The sequence below is a fragment of the Stenella coeruleoalba genome (assembly GCF_951394435.1).
Source record: "Stenella coeruleoalba genome assembly, chromosome: 20".
NCBI lineage: Eukaryota > Metazoa > Chordata > Mammalia > Artiodactyla > Delphinidae > Stenella > Stenella coeruleoalba.
The window spans coordinates 10,759,879-10,778,602 of record NC_137166.1 but is presented as its reverse complement, the minus strand read 5'-3'; the positions used below and the strand labels follow the sequence as shown (position 1 = coordinate 10,778,602).

The 18,724-nt window shown below is 46.6% G+C and overlaps 1 long non-coding RNA gene across 2 annotated transcripts in view; it reads right to left on the bottom strand.

The window, feature by feature from the left end:
• Positions 1-18,526, bottom strand: part of LOC307179226 — a 69,555-nt gene extending 51,029 nt beyond the window's left edge. Inside the window, exons 1-2 of one of the 2 annotated variants that reach the window (XR_013825344.1) lie at positions 18,382-18,526; positions 4,454-4,528 (exon numbers count right to left, since the gene is read on the bottom strand). This is a non-coding gene — a long non-coding RNA (uncharacterized lncRNA). Of the gene's footprint in view, positions 1-4,453; positions 4,529-9,640; positions 11,521-18,381 lie in introns of those variants that run through there. The other variant, XR_013825345.1, reaches the window with a different exon arrangement.
• Positions 18,527-18,724: the final 198 nt, after the last annotated feature.

Below are 18,724 nucleotides of genomic sequence, written 5' to 3'. Positions count from 1 at the left end.
AAATCTTCCCTAGTAATTCCTGCTGCAGTTTTAATTTCTTGTGATTCAGAAAGGCTCATGGGAACAGAGGTCATAGCCCGGAGCCACCTCAGTGTGTGTAGATATCCACAGACAAGAACACGTTGTGGTTTACAAATAGTCTGTTCCAGAGACTCAGGGCACCCTGGGGCAGGTATAGAATGGACATGGCTGGTCAGTACTGGGAGACTCATGAAGAATAATGTGCAGGGAGTGGAACCTTTTGTCCTGGGAAGATGGGTTGGGTATACTTTTGAGGAACGCATACCAAGGGTTAGGGGTAGGAGTCTGGACAATGGTCAGCTTAGCCTAGATGAGGAACCAAGGTAAGTGCCTCCTGAGAAGTTCAACTTCTCCCGCGATGTCTACTTTTGGATGTAAATAGTTATCCTCCTTAGAAGTTATACAAATGAACTCATATACTCTCTCAGTTGCCTTGATCATCTATAATGAAAAACAGGAGTGTGGCATGGCCTGAAGAGTATGGAAGTGTTTTAGTCAGCTTAAGCGGCTATAATAAAATAGCATAGACTGGGTAGCTTAAACAACAGATGTTTATTCCTCACAGTTCTGCAGCCTGGGAAGTCCAAAACCAAGGTGATGACAGATCTGGTTTCTGGTGAGGGCCCACTTTCTGGTTTGCAGATCACTGCCTTCTTACTGTATTCTCACATGGTGGAGAGTGAGCAAGCTCTCTGGTCTCTTCTTATAAGGCCACTAACTCCATGATGAAGACCCATCCTCACGGCTCTCTAAACTTAATTACATCCCAAAGGCCCTACCTCCAAATACCATCACACTGGGGGTTAAGGCTTTAACATATGGATTTGGGTGGACATAATTCAATCCATAGCAGAATAATGCCCCCCTCCCAATATGTCTGTGTCTTAATCCCAAGAACCTGTGATTATGTTACCTTACATAGCAAAAGGGAGCTTGTTGGCATGATTAAATTTAAGGACACTGAGTTGGGGAGATTATTCTGGATTATCTGGGTGGACCCGATTTAACTGTGTGAATATTGAAAAGTAGAGAACCTTTCTTAGATCTCAGTCAGAAAAGTAAATGTGGTGACAGAAGAGTACTCAGAGAGATGCAACACTGTCAGCTTTGGATATGAAGGCAGGAGACCATGACCCAAGGAATACAGGAAGATTGTAGAAGCTAGAAAAAGCAAGGAAACAGGTTCTCCTCTAGAACCTCCAGAAAAGAACACATCCCCAATGATCTTTTTTTTAAATTAATTAATTAATTAGTTTGGTTTTTTGGCTGAGTTGGGTTTTTGTTGCTATGTGCAGGCTTTCTCCGGTTACGGTGAGTGGGGACTACTCTTCATTGTGGTGCATGGGCTTCTCATTGTGGTGGGTTCTCTTGTTGCGGAGCACAAGAGCACAAGCACAGGCTCTAGGCATGTGGGCTTCAGTAGCTGTGGCACACGGGCTCAGCAGTTGTGGCTCGTGGTCTCTAGAGCATACACTCAGTAGTTGAGGCGCACAGGCTTAGCTACTCCGCGGCATGTGGGATCTTCCCGGACCAGGACTTGAACACGTGTCCCCTGCATTGGCAGGCGGATTCTTAACCACTGCGCCACCAGGGAAGCCCTCCCAATGACATCCTGATTTTTAGCCTGGTGAGTGAGATCCATGTTGGGTTTCTAACCTATAGAACTGTAATAAGACACATTTGTACTGTTTTAAGCCACTGAAGTTGTGATAAGTTGTTAAAGCAGTAAGCGGTGATTAATACAAGGGAATCTGTGGGAATCCAGAGTCCTAATATTTCAAGAGAATTTGCTGGGCTCTAGGAATTCACCCAACCCCATTCACCCAGAGCCGTTTTTAAAGACCTTGTATTTTGGTGGGGACATGGAGGTTGGAAAAGTTCATTTGTTTAAATGTTAATTTCATGGACAGGCATATTCCTGCTAATATGGCCAGGATCCTGGAATTTAACACAGGAGGCTGGCCAGGGTAAGAAAGGAGTTACAATTCAGGAATTCCCTGCTATGAAGAGACTAAAGAATTTATCCTTACATATACCCAAACCTTTGGAGGAGAAAGTGTGCAGAGACCCTTTCCAGGCTCCCCTAACATGAATCGATGGGCCTGTGCAATCTGGGAGATTTGATGGGGGTTGAAAATGAAGGACATGGGCTTCCCTGGTGGCGCAGTGGTTGAGTCCGCCTGCCGATGCTGGGGACACGGGTTCGTGCTCCGATCCGGGAAGATCCCACGTGCCGTGGAGCGGCTGGGCCCGTGAGCCATGGCCGCTGAGCCTGCGCGTCCGGAGCCTGTGCTCCACAACAGGAGAGGCCACAGCAGTGAAAGGCCCGTGTACCGCAAAAAAAAAAAAAAAGAAAATGAAGGACAATCTGTTTTCCCGTGGAGGCTGCAGTGACACTGAGGGGACTGGCCACAAACAACAGATAATTCTGGATTAAATGTGAATTCCCAGTTTGGTTTATGATATTCAGCACCTGTCGTGTACTGATTAGTCATGTGCGTACCTTAGTTTAAAAAGTATCTATGGGTTGTATTCTTCTTATTAAGAGTTCTTTCCATATATTCTTTGTCTGAGAATTTGAGACATTTAAAAATTTTTAAATGTGCAGTGGTATCTCACTGTGGTTTTAAATTGCATTTCTCCAATCCTTAATGATGTTGATCATCTTGTATGTGCTTATTTACCAAATGCACACTTTCTTTGGTAAAATTTCTTTGTCAATTATCTATCTATCTAATCTATCATATTCTCTCTCTCAGTCTGTGTTATTTGTTTTTATTTTCGTGGTGTATTTTGAAGTCCAATTCATTTTTTTTTTTTGCATGATTGATGCTTTTGGAGACATAAGTGAAAAAAAACGTTCCTAACCCAAGACTGTGAAAATTTTTCTTCTATGTTTTCTTCTAGAAATGTAAAATTCTAACTTTTATGTTTAGGTGATTGACGTATTTTGTATTAATTCATTGTATGGTGTTAATTTAGGGTTGAGTATTTTTTTTTCTGTATGAATATTTACTGTTCCAACTCCATTTGTTGGCAAGACCATCATTTCCCCATTGAATTATCTTGTCATTTTTGTTGCACCGTAGAGGTGGGGGGGGGAGGAGTTCTCTAGTGTGGTCCATTGATCTATATGTGTAAACTTTCTCACTATCATATATATTTCTTTTTTTTTTTTTTTTTTTTGTGGTACGCGGGCCTCTCACTGTTGTGGCCTCTCCCATTGCGGAGCACAGGCTCCGGACGCGCAGGCTCAGCGGCCATGGTTCACAGGCCCAGCCGCTCCGCAGCACGTGGGATCTTCCCAGACCGGGGCACGAACCCGTGTCCCCTGCACCGGCAGGCAGACTCTCAACCACTGCGCTACCAGGGAAGCCCTATATTTCTTTAATATAATCTAAGTATGTGATTAAACCTGCTAGTGTAGGTCTTCCCTCATTTTTTAAATGGTTTTAACTACTCTAAAATATTTGCATTTTCATGTAAATATTAAAATAATCTCATAAGTTTCCTCAAAAATGCACATTACGGTTTTCATTACTATTATATTAAAAAATGAAACTTCTGTGGAGTTCTCCAATCAATGATCATAGTATACATCCCAACGTATTTACATCTTCTTGGTTTCTTGCAGCAAAATTCTATAGTTACCTGGATACAGGTCTTGCACACATTTTGCTAAAATTCCCACTAACTGTCTTGTGGTGTTGATGCTACTGTTTATCCTCTTGATTTTCTAAATTTCATTACTTTTTTATGTTAGACATTTTATTAAATATGCAGTAGTATCTCTTTGTGATTTTAATTTGCAGTTCTCCAATGACTAATTAGTTCAGCCCTTTCTATATGCTTATTTACCATATGTAGAACTTCTTTTGTAAAGTAGTTGTTCAATTTTTTGCCAATTTTCTATTTGGTTATTCATATTCTTGTTGAAATTTGAGAGTTCTTTATGTATTCAAGATACAGTCCCTTATTAGCTATGTGATTTTCCCCTAATCTGTTGCTTGCCTTTTATTCTTTTTTTTTTTTTTTTTTTTTACTGTACGCGGGCCTCTCACTGTTGTGGCCTCTCCCATTGCGGAGCACAGGCTCCAGACGCGCGCAGGCTCAGCGGCCATGGCTCACGGGCCCAGCCGCTCCGTGGCATGTGGGATCTTCCCGGACCAGGGCACGAACCCGTGTCCCCTGCATCGGCAGGCGGACTCTCAACCACTGTGCCACCAGGGAAGCCCTCCTTTTATTCTTTTAACAACATCTTTCAAATAGCATAATTTAAAGTTTAATGGAGTCCAATGTTTCAAAAGGTTCTTTTTTCAGCTTTGGTGATTGTGGTTCAGGGTGATTTGTGAGACTATGATCAAGAAGAAAATCAGAACCACAGATATCTCAAGACTCGAGTGGAAGAGGCTATGCCTCTCAGGTTACTTACTTGGCTCTTGGAAGAACTCAGTTTTTTGCCTTGAGACCCTCTTCACCTGCCTCATGACATGGCAGCTGGCTTCCCCTAGAGCAAGAAAGATGAGGGAGATCAAAAGAGTTTGCCCAAGAAGGAAGATGCAGTCTTTATAACCTAATCAGCAAATGGCATCCCATTACTCTGCAACATTCTATGCCTCAGAACCGTCATTAAATCGAGTGCACACTCAGATGGACGGGTTTACACACAAGTATGAGCAACAAGAGGCAGGAATAATCGAAGGGTATCTTAGAGGCTGTTTACTACAGTTCACCCTCTGGCACCTAAAATTCACAACACTTCCACAGGCAAAATACTCTCATCCCCTCCCAAGGTCTCCCAAATTCCCATTAAAGTATAAGCTAAAAAATCCGGAATCTTATCATCTAGATCAGGTCCAGGTATGGGTGAAACACCTCTGGTGTATTTCCTTTTGCAAATTACTAGAATGATCCCATTTCATGGAAGGGAACAGAGATCTCAAGTACTTATGTAGCCATACATTAGGCCCTAGGAAGGCCCTGGCTAGATCTTGTGGAAGGTCACACAAAGATCTGAGGCCAGTTATGAAGCTCTCAGGTCCTAGACTGGGCTAATTATATGCAACATTAATGGCTTCATCTTCAGCCTAAGAATGTCCAAGACCTCTCAGGCCCTCAGTGGAAGGAGATGCACAGGTCAATAATCAATGCTCGTGGCTCCCACCCCAATCTATGGGGCTGGCCATGCCCAAGCCATTACTAAGGCCAGTCCATGCCTCATTATGGGATGGGGAGAAAAGCAGGCTTTCTCTTATCTGAGTCTTTGAGGCCTCAACCAGCTCATCTGGTCTGCACTACAGCTTGCTGACGTCTCAGGTCTCCTTGACCCCTGGAGACCCTATGTGCAGCAATCATAGGAGAGCACAAGTCAAGCAAGGAAATGTGCGGATTGAATCAAGGACTTGGTGAGAGGGCAATTAGGGGTCAGAAAGCAGTCACCATGCTTCATAAATTCTGGATACACACTGGTCTGTAACCAGACCATCAGCTCCTTCCCAGTCCTGGCAAGGCCCAGGGCCAAGCGGGTGTTTGGCTAGAGGACGCAGGCAGGTCAGGCTCTGGTGGCCCTGTTCTCCTCCAGGGCTCTCCTCTTGGACTGTGACCCCAGGTCATAACCATTCTCCAAGATCTTCTCCGTACACAGCAGGAGATCACTCACTTCAGAATTAAATCCATTCGATCAGGCACGCTCTGGACCTCTCAAAGTCCCCAGGGTACAGTGGAGGAGACAGGGTTTGGCAGGATGGGCCTTGACTAGCTCATCTTGTCTGCCATGATGACGCCTGAACTCCCAAAGTGAGTGCCTCCTGCCTCGAGCCGTGTAGCCCCCCAAAGACCCTCTGAGAACAGGAGAGCAGGAAGAGGGATATAGGTCCACTGGGATTCAGAGGAAAACCAGATTGTAGATAGGAGGAAGTCACAGGCAGCACAGGAACCTCTCCCCATGCACCATGCCCTTTTCCACAGACCTGTCCATTACCCCATGAGCCATAGCCCTGTCCCTGCCTTGGACTGGGAGCCAGGCTTACAGGCTCATCAGAGGAAAAGGGTCAAGCTGCCAATGGCATCCATGAGGCACGACCCTACTCTTCGAACTACACCCACATCTCAAGACCATCTCCTGTGCGTGTCTAAGACCTTGTGGGATTTACCAGTCAAATGTAACACTCAACCCTCCAAACAGGCCAGATGTTCTCCCTGTCTCCCTATCCCAGACGACTCAAGGCTTCCATGATCTTTAAGAGAGGTTCACATGATGAAAGTTTTCTTACCCACAAAACACTCTGGATCAAGCACCCTCTCTAGCTTGAGGTTTTATACTCTCAGTGGGGTAAAGATGCAGACTATACTTGAGACTGAGGAAAAAACAGCGCCAGGAGTGTGACTTGCAGGTGAGGAAGAATTCAAATAGCAAAGTACAAGAATGAAGAGGCAGAGAGGAGAGGACAATTTGGGTATACTTATTTATTCTATTATACTGATGTGTGAACGTAAGTGTACAACTTCGTGAATTGTTACAAAACAAAACAAGTGCCCACATGCAGATAAGAATTCATGTGCTTAGTGAGCTTTGGGGGCTTGGAGGAGGGGTGATGGGATTAGCAAGAATGGTGTGTTTGGAATGACTGGTGAGCCTGGCAGTCTTCAGGTGTTTGGGAACATTGACAGGCTTGGGGAGATTTACGAGCTTAGAGATTAAGACAACTAACCAACTGGGTGAGGTGCAGTGAAATGCGGGAGGCTCTTATTTATATAGTTTCATTGAAGGTGGGCAAGCAGAGAGGGCCTCAGGAGCCGGTCACCAACAAGTGGACTGAACTCAATGTTTTCATGCAAATGGGGCTTCTTCATGGGACAGGAGTTCAGGAAAGCAGCAACCCACATTTGTTTTGAAATCTACCTACAAAGTACAGCAAAGTCGGTCCCCGTCTGCTCTCCATTACTGCGGTCTACCCCAACTAGAGAAGAGAAGTGAATCAAATATTTGAGAAGAGGAAACAGAGTCTTGGTGAAGCCACGGAGCAGATAGATGGAGACAGGCTGAGAGTGAGCGGGAAGAGAACGGGGAGGAAAAACAGAGACCAGATCACACAGAGAACAGCAACGGGATCAGAAAGTAGGAAGAGAGGGATCAGGGAACGTGGTAAAGGAGCTGGGAACAGGGACAGGCACTGGGGAGGAGGAAGGAGAGCAGGGTCAGTGAGTGAACACAGGGAAGGAGAAGAAAAAGCAGAGAACAAGGAACACGGAGAAGCAGTAGGGAACATGGAGGGAAAACAAGCCATAGTCCTGGAGAGCTGCAGGGTCAGCTGCTTGTGGTGCCGTTTCATCCCACGTGTTGTGTACCAGGAAACCTGGTTTTGCTCAAAATGCAGCACCATCCAGGAATCCATAGGGCAAATACTGTGACTCAGATAACCTGTTATACAGAGAACTTTGAGGGAACACACGGTACAACATTAGAGCCAGAACAATGTGTCCAGATAGCTCCATAAAAGGACACATTGTGGTTCACAAGAGTCAGTTCCAGAAGCTCAGAGGACGCTGAGGCAGGGGAGGAATCCTCTAGGACTCCTTGTTCTGCAGCACAGTGTCCTGGAGTCAACTCAGGGCAGAAGACCTTACGTGAGAGGTTCTGTGTGGCCAGGCCCATGTCTGAGACCCAGCTACAGGGAATCGTGCAGGGCAAGGAGACTGGCGTGGGTCACGAAGCCCACACGAGGAAATCTTTGCTTGGGACTCCAGCCTCATGGCTGTCCTCAAGCAGAATCAATGACGTGGCTAATTAGAAGACAGCAAATGTCCTCACAAAGCTTTTGGTCATCTACGGGGAGAAAAGGAATGAAATGGGACAGAAGAGTTTCTGTGGGATGAAGGGCCAGTCTTGTTCTTTCAACAGGACCTGGTGGAGGCCTGAGACCCACCTGGCTCCCTCAGCTACAGCAGACTGGGGTGGGGGGCGGGGTGGGGGGGTGAAGGGTTCTGGGGCTACAAGTAGGAGGAAACATTGAAGGATATACCTGCCTGACGATGAACTCATGAAGTGTGTATTATCAGTAACCTTGCTGACATCACCACCAACACTATGTCAATATAACGGGGATGACGCACAGACACTAGAGGCTTGTGACAAGTTTCCACAAAGCACATCAAAGAGAATGGAGCCAGACCCCTAGGGTGAAATCCAGGATGTTTTCTTCCTGACGTTTATCCCTCGGCTTTAGGTCAGTTGCCCCGGCCTTACCTCAGGTTCCCGGCTTCATAGCTGGTGCCACAGCTTTATTTCACGTTCCCTCTTTATGTCTGGTCTTTGGGCTGAACGTCATGTGCCCAGCTTTTGTAACATAACTGGCACTAAATACAAGGGTCCGCATACTTTACCTCAGTTTCCTGGCATTTACGTCACCTGACCCTGCTTTATGACACTTTACCCTGCTCTACTTCAGTTGACAATGCTTTACGGCACTACCAGGCTTTGTTTACATTAATTTCCCAGGCTTTACGTCACCTTACCCTGTTTTACATCACTTGACAATGCTTTACGACACTTCCAGGCTTTACATCAGCTGACTTTGCTTTACCTCACCTGACCCTGTTTTATGGCATTCCTCCTGCCTGGCATGACCTCAGGTTTTCAGGGTTTTCGTCAGGTGATCTGGCTTTACCCGTCTTATCCCGGTTTAACTTTCCTAACCCTGCTTTTCTTCAAGAGCTTAGCTTTATGTCAAGAGCCTGGCTTTCTGTAACGTGCCCGGCCTTACATCAGGCCCTGTAACAGGGAAGAACTAATCTGGTTTCGTATTACATCTTTCTTTTATTTTAACTTTTGTTTTCTATTTTTACTACAAGATAATCACTAAAGGAATGTTGCCTATAGCTTAAAATATACATAATGGCCTGTCTTCTCTGAGAGCCCTGCCGCACCCCCAGCCCCATGCCTGAATGTTAAACTGAAATACCTTTGTTCAGCTCACAGGAAACATCCTGACCCAGCCCACCTGTAAATGGCTGCAGGCAACAAGAAATTAACACATCCCCTCCGGGAGTCTGGATTAAGCCAGGAGATGTTTGCAACAACTCAGGGCCTTTTATTCTACCTCCTCACCTCCCCCTTTACGTGTTCTCTAAAAGAAACTAGCATCCAGACCCTAGTAAGATGCTTCTCTAGGACACTGGTCCGCCATTTGCTTCGACTCCCGGCATTCCAAACAAAGTGGTCATTCCATGCCCCAACACCTTCGCTCCCGATTTATTGGCCTGTCTTGCAGCAAGGAGAATGAGCTTGGACTCGATAACAAGCCTAGAACTAAGAAAGAGATGATATTATATTGTAGTAGTGTATGGCCACAATATGTGTTAGGATCAGAAGAGCGATGGCCCCTGAATAACTCCCTCAATTATTATACGATCTTGCAGTTAGAATTGTTTTGTGAAAGAGCAGGGGAAAATGACAAGATCCTACACACTGAAGCATTTATACTATTACATCAGGAGGAAAAGGAGTCAGAGGGCTAACGCCTTACGGTGCATCGGTCTGAAAGGAAACCCAAGGGAAAATCTGTTCTACAATAGGGAGAGAGAGGAAATGACAGCGGGGACATGTTATGTCAAAACTTACCCCGGGGGTTTCCCTGGTGGCGCAGTGGTTGAGAGTCCGCCTGCCGATGCAGGGGACACGGGTTCATGCCCCGGTCCGGGAAGATCCCACATGCCGCGGAGCGGCTGGGCCCGTGCGTCATGGCCGCTGAGCCTGCGCGTCCGGAGCCTGTGCTCCGCAACGGGAGAGGCCGCAGCAGTGAGAGGCCCGCGTACCGCAAAAAACAAACAAAAAAGGAAAAAAAAAACGGAACTGTAGCCTATCCGCTTCCCCCACCGGCAGAGCCGACTGTACCAGCAGCTGTGCCGACCGTCCCCATGCCGCCAATATATTCACCCCTTTTACCGCCTCCTGTTTCCCCTACTAATGGGGATCAAGTAGACGTTTCTAGGTTAACCGCTGGGGCACGGAGACCTGGTTTGGTATCACCACTTAAAACCCAACAGCGCACTCAGTTTGGACCTGGAGCCACTTCCGGAGCTGGGAAATTTCCCTTGTGCTGATATCCCATAGAAGGCTTTCATGCAAATGGCCAACCAGATAGGTTTCTATGGATGCACAATCCATTCTCAACTTCATATTTGTGTAAGGCCAGCAGGTCCGGGGAAGGGCCCAGGGAGCCAGACGGAACCCCCGCCAAAGTGGCTGATGCAACCACTCCTGACATTGCCACACCACTCGGCCCCCGTCTTCCCGCTCCCCGAGGGGCGGAACCAACGGCTCTGAGGCTGATGCAACCGACACCTGACATTGCCACAACACCCGAGAGATTACCAAAAAAGGGCTGCTTCACACAGCAAGCACCTCCCCTGCGTCCGCGCCTATAAATTTTGTTCATGCCCGCACCCGAGCGCGACTCCTCTGGCCCCTTTCTCTCGGACCAGTGAACCTCGCCCGGGAGCGTTCCCAAATAAAGCTAGTTTAAGCTCTCCTCCGTCTTTGGTGCCGTGCCTTACAATTTGCTTAACTGGAAAGACCATAACCCTGCTTACCGAGAGGACCCCCTCTGCATGACTGAACTTTTTATATCTGTCTTTGCCACTCAACATGCCACTCGGGCGGACATTCACACTCTTAAGAATAGGATGCTTACTGGGGATGAAAGGAGGATGGTTGTTGACAAGGCTAGAGAGGAAGCACACCAGCTCTATCTAGCGGATCCAGGTGAAACTCCAGAAGCAAATCTGGCATTCCTATTGCTGAGCCTAATTGGGACCTAAAAATGGACGCATGCCACACCTAGAGCATTATATCAATAGAAAGTGTAGCGGGTCTTCAAAAGGGGGTACCTAGGCAAAAGAGCTTAAACAAAATTTAGGAGATAGAACAAAAACCCAGTGAGAATCCATCAGCGTTTATAGAATTTATCAAGCTCATAGATGCTACAGGGATGCAGATCCTGAGGCCCGAGAATAAAAGGATGGCAAATATGACCTTCATCGGGCAAAGCTCCCCAGATGTAAGAAGAAAACTACAAAAGTTAGATGGTGCATTTGGAATGGACCCTTCTCAATTGGTAGGTGTTGCTTTTAACGTGTTCAACAACAGGGGATGACGACAGAAGAAAGAAGATGCAAAACAGAACACCACTTCTCTGGCAGCAGCATTGGATTCCCAGAAGGTGAGTAACCCAAAGAGAGGTAAGCCACCACTGGGGAAAGAACGATGGGCTTACTGTTAAGGAGGAAGGGCACTGGAAAAAAGATTGCCCTAGGCTGAAACATAGGAACAAAAACGATAAAAGGAAGCAGGGAGGCTCTCTTGCATGGTAGAAAGAGAGGAAAGCTCATGGTAAGTGAAGAGGCCCGGGGGCTCCCTTGAACTTGAGGCATCAAATTCCAATCTCCCCACAGGAGTCCCGGGCAACTTTGACAGTGCGGAAAAAGTTGATTGACTTTCTAATAGACATGGGTGCAACATATTCTGTGGTAAACACCAAGGTGGCACAGAAAACATCTCAATCCATCCTGGTCATGCGAGTCTCTGGAGAAGTACAAAATCGTTCATTCTTACAACCTCTAGAACGTCAACTAGGGGACCTCACCCTGAAACACATTTTCTTATATATGCCAGAGTGTCCAATCCCTCCTTTGGGACAGGACCTCCTTTGTAAATTAAAAGCTCAAGTAACATTTTTGACAGAATAGCTTGACATCAGGGACCCACCAGAGCACGCTTTGAGCCTGCAGATGGGGCTCATGGAAACCCCAGAAAAGGAGACGGAGCTCTTTTCCCCCCTGAAGTCTATGAAAAGGTAAGGCCAGAAGTGTAGGCTGACAGCACCCCAGGGAAAGCCAAAAATGCATGGCCAATATGAATCCCATTAAAAAGGAATGCCGGGACACCTAATCTAAAACAATATCCTCTGAGTCAAGAGGCCCCAAAGGGAATTCAGCCAATTCTCGAAAAGTTTTTGAAAACAGGACTGATTAAACCTTACAAGTCCCTGAACAACCCCCCTATTCTCCCGGTCAAAGCCAAACTCGGCAGAGTATTGCTTTGTCCAAGACTTGAGGCCTATGAATGAAATAGTCAAAGATTTGCACCCTGTGGTACCTAATCCGTACACTGCTCACAGCGATTGCTGGAGAATACAGCTGGTTCTCGGTTTGGGACTTGAAACATGCTTTTTTCTGCATTCCTATTGCAGAAGAATCACAGCAGCTATTTGCTTTTACGTGGCAGGACCCAGAAGCACAGGTAGTCCAACAGTATTGTTGGATTGTCCTGCCTCAAGGATTTAAGAATTCCCCTACGGTAAGCTGCTCTTTGCAGGAAACCGCCCTCAGCAGGAAGCCCCTTTCCTTGTCACTTTAGCAAGGCTATATTGTAACTAACTTTTAAACCAAGCAGCCCCATGCTCTACTCATATCTGACCCAAGCACACCTTTCAAATCTTTTAATCAAACAATACCTTACCTAACTTTTCGGTTCTTTCCATAGATCAAAGCAGTAAAAATGAAGAATAAGTAATTAACAGATGACCAGATCTCTTCCCTAGCTTCCCTTTCAGTAAACTCTGGAACAAACTGTGTGAGCAAACTCTGTGAACAAGATAATGTCTAGAGGAAGATCAGAAGTCGACAAGCCTGCACACAGTGGGCGGTGGCGCTAACTCTGACCCCCATCTCAGTGATTAACTGAGATTCCTTCTCTGTTTCCCTTTCAAAACTTTGATTTCTGAGCAAAATCTTTGGAGGTGGTTTTGGGCTGAGGCCACCATCTTCCCAGATTGCTGGTGTTCTGATTAAAGGCACCTTTTCTTTCTACCGACATTTGTGAGTATTGATTTTGTAAGCGGCAAGCTGCAGGACCTGATTCATTCAGTAACACTACTTCGTTTGGGGAAATGTTGGCTAGGGACCTCAGAAACTTAATATTGGATGAAGGAGTCTAACTCCAATATGTGGACAATTTGCTCATAGCAAGTCCTACATATGATAAATGTCTATAAGATACCATCAGAACCCTGAACGATTTGGCCAGTTGTGGATATAAGGTCTCCCAGAAAGAGGCCCAGATATGTAAGCAAGTCACCTATCTGGGCTCTTTCCTCTCCCAAGGACAGCGGGATCTTTTGCCTGATAGAAAACAGGCAATTGCAGGCTTGGGAATACCCAAGACCCACAGGCAACTGAGAGGGTTCCTGGGAATGGCAGGGTTCTGTCAGATTTGGATCTCATAGGAAAACCCCTCTATGAGGCTTTAAAGGGACATGATCTTGAGACCCTTACTTGGACTAAAGAGTGCCAAACAGCCTTTGAAACAATAAAAACAAACTTAGTCTCAGCCCCGACTTTGGGATTACCAGACTGAAAGAAACCTTTCAAATTGTATGTCCATGAAAGACAAGGCATAAGTCTTGGGGTGTTAATTCAAGCTCTGGGGAATAACCCCTCACCCACTGCCTACTTCTCAAAACAACTAGAAGAGACTGTTAAGGGACGGCCACCTTGCCTTCGAGTTGTAGCCACTACATGTGACAGACTTCAGGAAGCTGAGAAGTTTACTCTGGGGCAACCCACCACTGTGGATGTCCCTCGCCACGTCCTTTCTTTACTGGAACAAAAAGGGGGCTATTGGCTGAGTTCTGGGAGAATGGGAAAGTACCAAGCCATTCTCTTAGACAATTCCAACGTAAGACTTCAGGTCACTTCAGCCCTAAATCCAGCCACATTGCTCCCAATTGATGCTGCACAATTCCCAGAGCACAACTGCCTACACTTCATTGAGCTAGTGTACTCTAGCAGACCAGACTTAACGGACCAACCCTCAGCTGAGCCAGATATGGAACTGTTCACCGATGGAAGCAGCTGCATGGACCAAGGTAGCCAACACACTGGGTATGTGGTGGTAAACCTTAAAAAGATTGTTGAAGCAAAAGCCCTGCCCCGCAGGGAGCTCAGCTCAGAAGGCGGAAATCATTGCACTGACAAGAGCCCTACTCCCACTGAAGGCAAGGGAGTAAATATATACACAGACCCTTTGCTATGTGTTCTCGTGGTGCATGCTCACGGGGCAATCTGGAAGGAAAAGGGGTTCCTCACTTCGAACAATAAAGACATAAAACGTTCTTCTGAAATCCTGTCACTATTGATAGAGACAGAGTAAAGGGACAAAGTAGGTAATTAAATAGTTAATCCCACTAGGGTATTGTAGGTAAAGAAAAAGGGGTGGGAGACCCCTGTAAGTTAATGATCACTCAAGAAAGCAGGTTTGCTTAACCGCAAAACCAAGCAGGCTTGCTTAGCCATAAAACCATGGAACAGAAGCATGAGAAATGCCCCAAAACAATAAAACAATGGTGTCATGAGAGCCATATCCTGCCCAGTGAGCTCAGTAAGTTAATGACCCCTAGGACATGCTCTCTGCACACATAAAAAACAATAATTTATGGAAAGGTGACATTTCAAAGTGAAAGACCCTCATTGTACCGAGAGCTGAAATCATTTTTCCATAGTGCCATGACGCTCCTGGCTTGACCATGTAGGGACAAGAAAACTCCCCTGCCCAACCTGGAGGATGACCTGATGATGGAACTGTGACATCTACTCAAGAATGAGGAAGAAGGTGGTCTTCTCCCCCTCCCCACTTTTCCTCTGATTATAAAACTGTAGCCCACTGAGTTCTCAGGGTGCAGCACCCTCTCACCCACCCACTTGTAAGCCTCACAAGTGTCCTATTCCAATAAATCACTTCTTATCTATCACTTTGCCTCTCGCTTAATTCTTTCTGTGCTGAGACATAAAGAACCGGAGCTCCCTGGAGCCCCCCGAAATGCCACCTAGTGGTTTCACTGTTAGAAGCAGTCCATAAGCCCTCCCAATTGGCCATAATGCACTGCCCAGGCCACCAAAAGGGTGAAACTCATATAATAGAGGGCAACTGGTTAGCTGACCAAAGCTGCAAAGAAGGGAGCAAAGAAGGCAACCATCAAGCCATGATAGGATCACTTCTCCCACAGACTGACTTGTCAAAACACCAGGCAGTGTATTCAGAAAAGGACAAGGAGAGGGCCGAAGAGTGGGGTTTCACTCTTGACCACACATCACCTGGCTGGAAATGTAGTGCACAAGGAATTGTTTTGATTCCTGAGATACTCCTGGACACTGTGCTGTAGCACATTCATAATCGTACCCATCACGGGAGAGATGCCACCTTACGATGGATTCAAAAGTATATAATGGGGCCTAACCTACAAAAAACCATCCAGTGAGTCACTCAGAATTGCATGATTTGGGCTAAAAATAATTCAAAGGCTTCTGTTAGGCCTCCCCAGATGGGGACCCAACACAGAGGAACCTGCCCCACTGAGGACTGGCAAATAAAGTTGACTCAAATGCCTTGAGCTGTAGGAAATTTCAGATATCTGCTAGACTTTGTGGACACTTTTGCAGGATGGGCGGAAGCATAACCCATCAGGACAGGAAAATTCTCTGAAGTGGTTCCAGCCCTCCTTAAGGAAATTATCCCCGGGTTTGGACTGCCTAACACCCTTCAAAGTGATAACAGGCTTGCTTTTGCCTCTAGCATAATCCAACAAATGACGTCTAAAGCACTACAAATTAATGGGCAGTTCCATTCATCCTGGGACCACAATCAACAGGGAAAAAAATGAATCATATATTAAAAAGAAGCACTGCTAAAATAGGTCAAGAGAATAATTTAACTGGGGATAAGGCTCTGCCAGCTGCCCTGCTATGGATCAGAGTGGCTCCCAGAAGCAGGCTTAAATTAAGCCCCTGTGAAATATTTTATGGTAGGTCCAGGTGTCTACCTGGACCAGGGAATCTGTAAACGCTCTGAAAGATCTAGCTGTTGCTAATTAGTTAAAATTTGGGGCACTATACTGACCTCTCTTCAAGAGTTTGCCTCCAACAGGTCTGCCTATCCAACTGAAGTAGCCTTACATCCTTTCCGACCCAGAGACTGAGTCTTCCTTAAAACCTGGAGAGAACAAGGGCCTGAAGTTCAGCTGACTGCAAGGCGGACAGGACCACATGTGGTATTACTTACCGTGCACTCATCTGTCAAGTTAGCTGAAGAAAAGCCATGGATTTATCATACTCAGATTAAAGCAGCACCACCGTCATCAGAAAATGGCCCAACTCCCGAAAGGCCTAGAGAACAATGGGTTTGTGAACCCTTAGAAGACTTAAGTTTGCTCTTCAAAAATGATAAGTATTGAGATTGCAATTTCATTATAACTGGAGAAGGGTGGGTCAACCTACTTGTTTAATCTTGTTCAACTGAACAACACAGCAATCTAGTGTAATTATGACACAGTCGGAAAGTTAAAATTAATAGATATGTATAGAAACTTGAACCAAAAGCCCCAAGTCCAATTACAAATTAGACAACAGAAGGACTGAGGGATTTCATCGGGTTCAAATAATTGAGAATTGTCCTATCTACCAAAGATTCTAAGGACTATTCTTAGACTAGAATAGAATATTCTTATCAGCCCAAGGCTGATCAATTCCATTCTACAATCACCCACATCACCCCTATCTAGCAGGAAGTAGCCAGAGGGGTCATTGCCCCTTTTCCCATAAGATTGTGGAATGGACATTGACAGTGGGGAATTGTAATAGGGAATAACAAATCTGACTCCATATTAGATCTGTTTCTTTTACTTTAACCTTTGATTTCCGTTGCTTTTGTTACAAGTTAATCACTAAAAGGATGTTGCCTATAGCATGAAGCATACATACTTAATGGCCCGTCTCAGGTAACCCTGCCCCCTCTGCCTGAAAGTTAAACTAAAATACCTTCGTTCAGCTCACGGGGAAACATCCTGACCCAAGCTACCTGTGAATGACTGCAGGAAAGAAGAAATTAACATATCCCCTCCTTGAGTCTGGTGAAATCAGAAGATATTTGCAAAACGTATGGGCTTTTTACTTTACCTCCTCACTTGCCTCCTCTCTGTTCTATAAAAGAAACTAGCATCCAGGGCTTCCCTGGTGGTGCAGTGGTTAAGAATCCGTCTGCCAATGCAGGGGACACGGGTTCAAGCCCTGGTCTGGGAAGATCCCACATGCCGCGGAGCAACTAAGCCCATGCGCCACAACTACTGAGCCTGCGCTCTAGAGCCCGTGAGCCTCAACTACTGAAGCCCGCCCGCCTAGAGCCCATGCTCCGCAACAAGAGAAGCCACTGCAAGCCCAAGCACCGCAAGAGAGAGTAGCCCCCGCTCGCCACAACTAGAGAAAGCCCGTGCGCAGCAGCAAAGACCCAACTCAGCCAAAAATAAATTAATTAAAAAAAAAGAAACTTGCATCCAGACCCCCTGCAAGACGGTTCTCTAGGACTCTAGTCTGCCATCTTCTCAGACTCCCAGCTTTCCAAATAAAGTTGTTATTCCTTGCCCCAACACCTCCTGTCTTGATTTATTGTCCTGTCATGCGGCGAGCAGAACGAGTTTGGACTCGGTAACAATGAGAGTCAATTTCTCCTAAGATTGCTCAACGTAAATGGGAATCCTGTGGGCAGTGGAGGTCGGGGTTCCAAGTAGGCTGGTCCTCAGGGACTTTGCCTCATTGAGCTCCATTCGGTTGACCAAAGGGGAAAGAGTGGGAAGCCAGAGATCAACTGAGAGCAAAGTGAGAGCGACACAGAGGAAGAGAGAGAAAGGGAGATATTGGAGGAGAGAAAACTGAAGAACGACTAAGACAAAGACCTGGAGAAAAAGACGTAAAAAGAGCTAAAGGGATAAGGAAGGAGGGCACACAGACACACGGAGACATAAACATCGGAAGAGAGACAGAGATGCAGACGCAAAGAGACATCCAGACACAGAGAGAGAAAGAGGCTCAGAGACAAGGAGTCGCGGGCAGAGACATTCAGAGCAAAGAAGGAGAATCCAGAGCAGGACTGTCTACATCTGCGCTCACCCTCACACTAAATTTGTCGGCTAGGACCGCCTGATGCAGCCCAGGAAAAGAATATCGGATCATCCGGACCGCGCACTCCTCTAAGCTAGCTTAGACACCCTCCAGGGGACGGATCCCAGCGGCGGGCATCTTGCCCTACCCTCGTCCAGCCAGTGGTGGCGCTCAGAGGCCGAAGGGGCATTTTCCTCAACCAACGAGGTCTCAGAAGGCTCCCAAAGCCTCGCCCACAAGCACCCTAGTTAGGCCTGGGCTCCTAATCTGCATGGCTCCGCCCACAGAGCCCTATCTTCGGAAGCGAGGTCAGCTCGGCCTTTTGCCGGTCTGGGCAGGCCCTGGTCAGCCTACACATTGCCTTTACAAACTCACCCCTCTGCGCCATGAGCATGTCCACGGCTCGCGCTTGCCTTTTTCCAGAGGCCGCTAAGCCCTTCGCCTGCCTGAATACCCAGACACCCACGAATACTTCCTACATCTGAGAGGCCCGCCTCTCGCCTTAGAATCTGAGTCCCATAGGCTGGCCAGCCTGCGCACGGCACTCCGATTGGAAGCGGTGACTGTCCGTCAATCATTTTCTCTCTGTCAGACTCCACTCCACCCTCACGCCCCTGCCTTTCCTGGTGGATAAAGGAGGGTGAAGTTGCCTCAATTCTGGCGAGCACGTCTATAGACCAGGCACGGGCATCTATCATGACCTAGGCTGCGAACCTCC